We start from the raw sequence: 10,782 nt of genomic DNA, 5'->3' as shown, positions 1-10,782 counted from the left end.
CTAGGACACATGAATGAGTTCTGAACTCTGAAAGCAGGGGGAGTGGATGGTAGGAGGTAATGTTCTGGCACCTGTGACTTCCAACAAAAAATAACCCTTCTTCAGAAGGAATGTGACAGACTAGAAAGAGCTGGATTTGGAATCAAGGCTTGAATCTAACTGAAGTTGGAAATCCACCTCTGCTACTTTACTGCCTTGTAACTTTGGGCTTGTCCCTTCCTCTCTCTCAGTCTCTGTTTCCTCACCTAGGAGAATTTCAAGAGCTACTGCTCAAATTCCCACTCCCATTGGCCAGCCAGGTCCCCAGAGTGTAGTTTGACAATTACTGAAAGGTCTAGGAGTAACCCTGAGGGGTTCAGTTTCTTGTCATGTCAGTCATGAGCCCCTACTAGTATGCTTATCATTGATAGCTGGCAAGAAATAATTAGATTTTAGAAAGGGTATTCACCAAGATAGTATAATAAAAGGAGTTCATACAAAACAGTTCCCCCCCCAAAAGCCTAGAGACACTAGCACAAATAAACACAGAATTCAGGAGGAAAGTAGGCTTAAACTTGGAACATTTGGTGGCAGTGAGGTACATATAGAGAGAATGGCTTTTGGAAGTCCTTTCTTGGGTCCATAGCTGGCATTCTCTGGTGCAAAGGACAATGTTTCTTTTTTTTTTCTTTTTGGAGGGCAGTTGGGGTTAAGTGACTTGCCCAAGGTCACACGGCTAGTTTTTGTGTTGTGTGTCTAAGGCTAGATTTGAACTCAGGCCCTCCTGACTCCAGGGCCAGTGCTCTATTCACTGTGCCACCTAGCTGCTCCAGGGATAATGTTTCTTAAAGCTTCTTCCCTTTGGTGGCTACCTTTCTATATCTGTCTACATTTTGCTTGTTCTCAGTGAGCCTCTCTTTGCTCCCAGGTATAGCCTTTCCTTTTTGGGGTCTGTTTGCTCTGGTATGTGTCTCTGTTCTCATCTAGATGCCTTGTCTCCTACTGGCCTATTCTCTCCAATGACATGGTCAATGGAAGGTAAGGAAAGAAAGAAAAAAGAAACCCTGTCCTCCCTTCTCCCAAGAGTAATTCCTTCTCAGACGCCTGAACCTGGAGTTCTTCATCAGTGGACAACTTCTCAGTTAGACTCAACAACTAAAATTTTTCACATTATTTAAAACCCCTAGGGGCATTAATTAGAATTTTTGATTACCCAAAAATGAGATTCCCCATCTTAACCCAATTAAAGATAAGTTCACACCCGATAAAGGGACAACAAAGCACAGATATATTGGTATTCAGTGTTTCAACCCTACCCAACTCTTTTGGAGTTTTCTTGGCAAAGATACTGGTTTGCCATTTCCTTGTCCATCATTTTACAAATGAGGAAACTGAGGCAAACAGGGTTAAGTGATTTGTCCAGGGTCACACATCTAGTAAATGTGTGAGACAAGTCTGAACTCCGGAAGATAAGTCTTCCTGACTCCAGGCTCTTTGCTCTATCCACTGCACCACCTAGCTGCCTAAGTATAAATATAGGGACATATAAATAATTTTTAATCTAATCATGTCTGTTGATTGATTGATTGAGGTGGGGGTATTGAACCTTCTCCTTTATGTAAGAATCACAGAACCGTAGTACTTTATGTTGCAGTGACCAAGATGCTAAATAGTCTGGAGGGCTGAGGTGGACAAGATGGGCCTGAGCAAGATCTGGCTCAGGTCCGAGCACATAAATTCAGGTTATACCTGCATCAGATTACTTACTATCTCAGGGAGGGGGGAGGAAAGGGAGGAATAGAATTTGGAACTCAAAACTTAAAAAAAAAGTAATATTAAAAAATTACAGGTGGTTGGGGGAAAATAAAATATTATTTAAAACAAAAAAAGCCAGATTATGCACCTGGTTAAGGGCAGCTGAGAGGAGTATTCTGTCCTCTCTCCTACATTGTCTGTGACAAGACATAGGATTCATTTCTGGGTATCAGAGACTAGGACAGACTAGTCTAGTAAGGTGAGGTGAGCATAGCCATGGCAAAGTTCTGGCTAAAACAGATTTTTAGATAAAAGGATGATAATTAGAGGAATTATACCTACTGCTGACAGATAAAAGGAAATTAGACCCTAGAAGAAGGAGGGAGAGAAGAGAGGAAGTATATACTCTAGCACTCAATTCATAAGGAAGGGTCAGGGGAGGGATTTAGGACCAGGAGCAACAACAGAAGATTCAACAGGTAAGCCAGAGAAGAACTACAGGAGATGGAAAAGTGGGAGCAAAAGAAGCTTCAGCAGGGAGGGAGAGCCCCAGGCTTTCCTGATTGTGAATTGGGGTGATAGGACAGATTACTAGGGCACTCTAAGGAATGGAACACACTGATTAAGATTAGAGACTTTGCCCAGGGAGAGCACTCCCACATGAACACACAACTTTTAGAACTGAACCTTAAGTGGTCTGGCTATTTTCAAGATGGCCTAAAGTTATGACTATGATCAGTAGCTATTATGCCTTAGAAAAATAAAATTTTAGAAAAACACAATTTCAAAGCATGGAATCCTAGAGCTATGAGATTTTAGAATCACAGGCCCATATGTAAGGAGTATGCTGTGGTGCCCTCTCCTCGGGAGTCTACACTGGATCTTCCCAGATGACAGCACCATGTCTCACCCCTTCCCTGCCCCACCACCCAGGACCCCTGCTCATTCCATTCCCAGACTCAAGAATTTTTACATTGGTTTCTATTGGTTACAGGTGAGTTGCTAGTTTGCATCAAAGGAAGAGATTTCCACATTGGGCATTTTATACACTGTGATAAAGTAACAGATCCAGAACCCATCATTGCCCCACCCTGCCAAAAAAATCTTGCAACATGGTATAGTGGATAGGGCTTTAGACTTAAAGGAGGGAAGGAAACAAGTTCTTGTTATGCACCTACTATGTGCCAAGCCCCATTCTAAGTGCTTTACAAATATTCTCTCACTTGATCCTTACAACAACCCTGGGAGATAAGTGCTATTATTTTCCCCATTTTACAGCTGAAGAAAATGAGGCAGATAGAGATTAAGTGACTTGCCCAGGGTCACACAACTATCTGAGGCTAGATGGGAACTCAAATCTTCCTGACTCTATTCCCAGAGCTTTATCATTGTGCTGCCTGGATACCTCTGACCTGGGTTCGAAATCTGCTTCAGGCACTGAATGTTTGATTCCACTAGGGAAGTCACCTAATCTCTTTGCTTTAGTTTCTAAATCTGCAAAGTAAAAGAGTTGAACTTCATGGCCTCTAAGATTCCTCCCACCTCAGACTCCATGAGTCAATGATCCATTGTTCCTCACATGACTGTGAGTCCTGGAACACTATTATTGTCTTTGAAGTCTTGAAATAGAGACTCACTGAAAAGGCTTTATTTTTCATCAGTGCCCTTCACTTGTCCTATGTTCCAGCCAAACAGAACTTGGTATGATATCTACTTCTGTGGATTCCCACAGGTGGCCTCCCTGCCTAAAATTATGCTCACTTCCTCCCAATCTTGCTTTTGGCTTTCCATCTTGGGCTTGCTTCACCCTGTCTTCCCTTTTTCTCCCATATCTCTATTCCTTCAAAGTTCAAGTCAATGTACTCTATTTAGTAAAACCTTCCCTGATTCTCCCAGCTGAAGGTGCCCCTTCTGACCTTACATGCTCTGGGGACACTTGGTCTGGATTTTCCCTTTGTCCCTAGAACATTCTCTCTTGTACCATAATTGTCTGTGTATGGACTTTCTTCTCTTTGGAGGAAAATAGGGCCATAAACAGCAGGTGACCAGTCAAGCCTGAAAATGGATCTGTAATAAAAACATTTTATTTGCTTTTCTCTTGTTCTTTAATTCATCAGATTCCACCTTGTTAAAGGCTATGACTTTGTCCATGTTTTTAGGAGTTTTCTGTCAATAGTTTTAAAGTTTATAATAAAAATTTTAAGGTCCTTGAGGGCAGAGATTAGGTCACAACTAGAACTTAACTGACATTCAAAAAGCATCTTGAGGTTTGCAAAACACTTTTCCTGGTATTGCCTCATTTGCTCCTCACAACAACCTGGGGAGGTAGGTGCTATAGGAATTATTATCCTGATTTTATATATGAGGAAATACACTCAGACATTAAATGACTGGTTTTAGTGTCATACAATTCTCAGGCAGCTAGGTGGTACAATGAATAGAATGTGGACTTGGAGTCAAGAAGACCTGAGTTCAAATTCAATCTCTGATCTTTTCTAGCTTTATGACCCTGGGCAAGTCACTTAACTTCTGTCTGCTTCAGTTTCCTCATCTGTAAAATAGGAACAATAATAATGGCACTTACCTCCCATGGTTGCTGTGAGGATCAAATGAGATAATATTTCCAAAGCATTTTGGTAACCTTCAAGTGCTATATAAATGCTAGCTATTTATTATAAGTATAAATAAGGATTACAAATCAGAAGCAAGATTTGAACCTAGGCTTTTTTTTACTCCAAGCCCAGAATGATATTCACCTCTACTATGCTGCCTCTTCATGGGTACTCACATGGAAGACACACACACACACATAGAAAATATGTTTATCTTGGGCCAAAGCAACTCATGCCTCTGGCCCTGCTGAGCAGTTGATGTCCTCTGGTGATGCCATCAAGTGAATTGCTGCCTCTGCTAAATGGGAATCTATCTATTTGCACTGATCTGTCTATGGGGATCCTCCACTACTGGGTATTTCTCCTATGCAGCCTCTTTAGGTCCGGGCAGTTAGCTTTCCATCATGCAAAAACAGAAATGAAGCCAGTTTCAAGAACTTAACCCTTTCATGCCTGAAACTCCTACCCTGGGGTCCTGTTGTTTTGACTGATAATTGCTTCAGTCATCCATATAATTTAGGCCTACACTCCAGCCATGCCTTACTTTCTAGATGCTTACACATTAACACAATATTTGGCACATAGTGGGCACTGACATGGTTTTTCATTTATTCTAAGTTTTTTTTTCTTTTTTTTGGAGGGGGGAGGGCAGGGCAATTGGGGTTAAGTGATTTGCCCAAAGTCACCCAGCTGGTAAGTGTTAAGTGTCTGAGGTCACATTTGAACTCAGATCCTCCTGACTCCAGGGCCAGTGCTCTATTCACTGCACCACCTAGCCGTCCCCATTAATTCTAAGTTGATAAGTTTCAGAACAGCTGCCTACTTGTGCTGGTAAAGGGAGTTTGCCCTCACCAGAAATCATAGGCCCTAGGACCACCCCTCCTACCTGCTAAATGAGGATAATAATACTAACACTACTAGAGTGTTATTGAGAGAAGTCAACCATGTGAGGTGGCAGTCCAAAGAACGAATGATTAGTGATGCCACCTTCAGAAAAGGCACAACATCTGGGAAGGGGGGTGGAGTCCTGCCATCCTCTGCTCTGGCCAAGTCATACCTGACATACCATGTCTGGGAACCATATTTTGGGAAGGACATTGATAAGACCACGAACATCCAGCAGACCAGAATGGTGAAAGGTCTTGAGGTTATTCCATATAAGGATTGAGTCACAGACACATAGAGTGGGAGCTGGAATTGGAGGTGTTTAGCCTGGAGAAGAGAAGACTTAGGGAGGCCATGACAGCTGGCTTCAATTTTTGGAAGGGCTATCCTGTGGAAGAGGAATGCATTGGAGGAGTGGCTTCATGTGACCTTGAGGCCCCAAGTTCCCAACCTCTGGAGGGTTATTCTAGGCAGTATAGTAGATAAGAGGCACTGAGCCTGGAGTCAGGGAGACTTGAGTTCAAATCCAGCCTCAGATACTTACAAGCCATGTGAGCCTAAGCAAGTCACTTAACCTCAGGTCTGCCTCAGTTTTTCCATTTGTAAAATAGAGATAATAATAATACTTGCATCCTCATGTTGTTATGATATATTTGTAAAATGTTTTGCAAACCCTAAAGTGCTATATGAACATTATTATTTACCATTATTATCATTATTACTGAAAATCAGTGTACCCATGCTATATAGAGAGCTAACTTTAGAGTCAGGAAAAGCTGGGTGTAAGTTCAATCTCTAACACACCAGGTCATTGCACCTCAATGCCCCAGGCGACTCCCTAAGACTGTAAATTGCAGAGAAGGTGCTGGTCTTCCTTGGCCCAGGAAGCTTCTGGTCTGGAGTTCCCTACAACAATGAAATAACAGGTCTGATTAAAATAAATGACTACTGTTGTCACCCACATATGCAATGGGGTGATGCCAGGATCTGTTGGAGCTATCTCAGACTGGCTGGCTCCAATTGTTCAATTTGTAGTAGGAGCATTTATATCTCAGAAATTGGAAAACGCTACAAATCAGGGTTTGATTGATTGTTTCATTAATTGTCTAGCTTTAAGAAAGCATTGGGGAGAATGTCAATAATGGAGAGTAAAGTTTAAAATGTCATATGAATACATTTTCCTTCTCTGAAGAGCCAGTGGTTAAACATTTACCAGCACATTGGTCTCATTTACTCCTTGCAACAACTCTAAGAGGTATGCCAATCATCTTCATCATCATCATTAAAATTATGATTAGTCTCTTTTTATAGATTAAGAATTTGAAGCTAAGAGAGGCTCAGTCATTTTCCCAGGGCCACACACTTAAGTAAGTGAGTGAGGCAGTCTCCCTACAAACACGTATCTTCCTACTGTCATCTGCTTCTGCTGCAGAAAGCCATTGCTGATGGAAAGAAGAGAAATTTCCTTCCCCTACCCAATCTACAAGATGCAAAAAGCAAGTCCTTAAGAGGTCAGAACTTCCTCCATAGTTTACTTTCCTGACTTGCTACACCAGGATCAGTTTTTATCTTCTGAAAATGTAGTCTGAGGAATCCTGGGAGTCTCCAAGATACTTTCAAGGGATCTATGAGGTCAAAACCATTTTCATAATAATATTAAAATGTTATTTGCCTATTAAAACACTCCCTTTTCAAATTATACATTTGGGAGGTCACTTTTTCTTCAAAACAACATATGGCAACAGATTGAATAAAGAAGCAGGTACAAGAATCCAGCTGTCTACTAGAAAGCTAGACATTTAAGAGATTTGCAAAAATAGGCAAAACAATACCATTCTCTCCAATTTTTTTTTTGTTTTGGAAAATAGTTATTTTTCATAAAAATGTTATGTTAATATGCAATGAGTTTATTATGTTAACTATTTCATAAATAATTATTTTTGAAATACATTAGTTTTAATTTCTAATATGGTACAATAGATGTAACCCACATGCAAATACACACAAAACTCTTTGGGAGCCTCAGTAACTTTTAAAAGTGTAAAATGAGGCGGCCAGGTGGCTCAGCAAATAAGAGCGCCGGCCCCAGAGTTGGGATGACCTGGGATCGAATCCAGACTCAGATACTTAGCACCACACCCAGAAATAAGTGGCCGTGTAACCTTGAGCAAGTTACTTAACCCCAATTGCTTAAAAAAAAAGTGTAAAATGGTCCTAGTTTCATATGAGAAAATTCAAATCTTCACACCCCTTATAAGCAGCAAATAGACCACTCAAGGCCTAATGCCTTGAAATTCCTTTTAAAAAAATTAAATGGTTTTCAATCAGCAAAAGTCCATCATTCACTCCAACTGAAAAAGTAAGAAACACAAAACCCCTGCTACACACATATGTAGTCAAGCAAAACAAATTTCTTTATTGACTAAGTCAAAAAAACGATGCCTTATTCTGCACTCCTAGTCTGTATAGGAGATTAGTAGCATGTTTCATCATCTGTCCTCTGGAATCATGGAAACATCACTTCACTGATCAGAGTTAATATTATTGTCATTATACAAATTGTTCTCCTGGTTCTGCTCACCTCACTCTGCATCAGGTCATATAAGCCTTCCCAGGTTTCTCTGAAACTGTACCCTTCATAATTTCTTTTTTTTTTTTTAAAGCAATTGGGTTTAAGTAATTGCCCAAGGTTACATGGCCAGCTCTTTTGTGTGGGTGTTAAGTATCTGAGGCCAGAACCGATCCGCTCCCAACTCCCCGGAGTTCTTACTGTGCCACCTAGCCGCCCCCATAATTTCTTATAGCACAATAGTATTCCATCACATTTATATCCCATAACTTGTCAGGTATTTCTAAACTGAGGGAGACTCTCAGTTTCTAATTCTTTGTCACCACATAAAGATCATTGAATATCTTTGTACATCCTTAGAGTCTGTTTTGCTTAGGATTAATACTTCCCTTACTATGACCACCTTCTAATGCCCCCTTCTCCTTTTTCCTCTTTCCCTTCTCTTTCTCTGTTAAGTGAAATGTATTGCTATGACCAATTCTAAAGGGGGAGGGGAGGTGGAAGAAACTTTGTACTTCAAAGTTTCTGCTTCTGACCTTTCCATCAGGAATTTTTGAAAGTCCTCTGTTTCATTAAATATTCATGTTTTCCCCTACAGGGTTATATTCAGCTTTTCATTGCCTTCTAGAATACTGTATTCCAAGATCTTTCTTCCTACATAACAGTGGCTGTTAAGTCATGTATGAGGGCAGGTAGGTGTAGAGGTAGATAGAGTGCCAGGTTTGAAGTTAGAAAGACTCATCTTCCTGAGCTCAGTTCTAGCTTCATATAATTACTAGCTGTGTGACCTGAGCAAGTCACTTAGCCTCAGTTTGCTGAGCTAGAGAAGGAAAAGGCAACTCATTCAAGTATTCTTGCCAAGAAAACCCAAATGGGGCAACAAAGAATCAGATATGACTAGAACAATTCAACAACATCAACAAAGTTATGTATGATCCTGATTGTGACATCTTAGTACTAGAATTCTTTCTTTCAGCCTACTTGTATTTTTTTCTTTGACCTAGAAGTTCTGAATTTTGACTACAGTCTTCCTGGGAGATTTAATTTTGGAGAGGTGACTAGCTGGTGGATTCTTTCTATTTCTACTTTGTCCCATAGTTCTAAGAGATCTGAGAAGGTTTCTGTCTTGAAATTTAATATTTCTTGACTTCATTTCTTAAAGTATGATTTTGGGAGGGGGGGGGTTGGGTCATGACTTTCAGGTAGTCCAATGGTTTTTTCTCTTCAATCTATTTTCCAAGTCAGTTGTTTTTACTATTAGATACCTTACATTTTCTTCTATTCTTTCAATTTTTTTGTTGTTAATATTTCATGTTGTCCCCATGGAACCATTAGCTTCTGTTTAGTTCACTCTAATTTTTAGGAAGTTTGTTGCTTGGGCAAACTTTTATAGCTCTTGTTCCAAGCTATTATTTCCCTTTACAATTCTTTCTTTCATAGTTCTCATTTCTTTTCCAATTTTTTCCTCTAGTACTCTCATTTCATTTATAAAAATATGTTTAATTCTTTTTTTTTAACTCTTGCTTCAACTTCAGAAAAACCTGGAAAGACTTGAATGAACTGACATTGAGTGAATTGAGCAGAACCAGGAGAACATTGTACACAGTAACAGCCACAATGTTCGATGACCAACTTTGACAGACTTATCTCTTCTTAGCAATGCAAGGATCCAAGACAACTCCAAAGGACTAATGATGGAAAATGCTATTCATATCCAGAAAAAGAACTACAGAGTCTGAATGCAGATTGAAGCATATTATTTGCTCTCTTTTTCTTTTTTTGTTTGTTTCTTCTTTCTTATGGTTTCTCCCATTGGTTCTAATTCTTCTTCACAACATGATTAATGTGAAAATAGGTTTAATATGAATGCATATGTAAAATCTATATTAAATTACATGCCATCTTGGGGTGGGGGGAGGAGAGAGATAGGGAGAAAATTTAGAACTCAAAATCTTTTGGAAACGAATGTTGAAAACTAAAAATAAATAAATTAAACTCTTTCTTCATTTCAATTCTAGTTGAATTCATGCCCAACTTACCCTGTTTGGACTTTCAGTAGTACTGCTGGACTCAGCTACTAGCTGTCAGCTGGAAAGTTCTGCTGATTCAGAGGGACAGAAATGAAGGCTCACTTTTGGTCTAGAATTCCTGCCCTGGTTATTCCACTACAGGCTTCAGACTGCACTAAAGTCTGGAACTGAGACCCTGATCTGTTCCTGGGATCAGAAACACTGTTAGCTGTTGCTAACTTCTGAACTTGACCCTTGTTCAGTACATAGCCATGGGCCTGAGACTGTTTTGTTTTTTACCCTGGAATTCCACCCATAGACACAGGTCCCCTCCTTAGTCTTCCTGGAATCTGTGGCCCAGAACTGGGCAGTGGGCAACAGAACTGTCAGTTGACATGTGTTCCTGTACCAGGTACAATTTTAAACCTTTCTGTGATGCATCTTGGACTCCCTCTCACCCTCACTCCTCTTCCTATGCTGAATTGCTCCTCATGGAGGCCTCTGGACAGACCCCATCCCTAGTGTCTTCAGACCTCTCTATCTCCCTATGCTGACTTGGGCTAGAAAAATGACTCATTGTTATTTTTTTCTTGGATTTCCTGATCAGGATTTGGTCCAGTTGGTTTTCTATATTGGTTTGGAGGAATTTTTTAAAGTGGGAAGTTCACTGTTCTTCTTTCTCCACCATCTTGACTCTACCCCCCAAAGCCTTGTAATTTCAACAAGTGGACTGGGAGACTCAATTGAATAGGATTACCCCAATCAACATCCTCTTCCAATCTACTACACTGAAACTAATCTTGGTGTCCATATTCCCTCTTTGTTGGCTTTTTTTTTTTAACTTATGGCTTCATCTATGTGGGAAACTTCTGCTGTGGAACTTCCTATGTATATCAGCAACTTAGTGTAATTTAGAGTTTTAAAGAATTATCTAGAGACACTGGGATGTTAAGTTATTGCTTATGGTCACAAA

Source organism: Petaurus breviceps, unplaced genomic scaffold, assembly GCF_028583685.1.
Source record: "Petaurus breviceps papuanus isolate PSGF00001 unplaced genomic scaffold, PetGlider_PUasm1.0 90823, whole genome shotgun sequence".
NCBI lineage: Eukaryota > Metazoa > Chordata > Mammalia > Diprotodontia > Petauridae > Petaurus > Petaurus breviceps.
The sequence above is the reverse complement of the archived record's forward strand: the minus strand, read 5'-3'. Positions refer to the sequence as shown.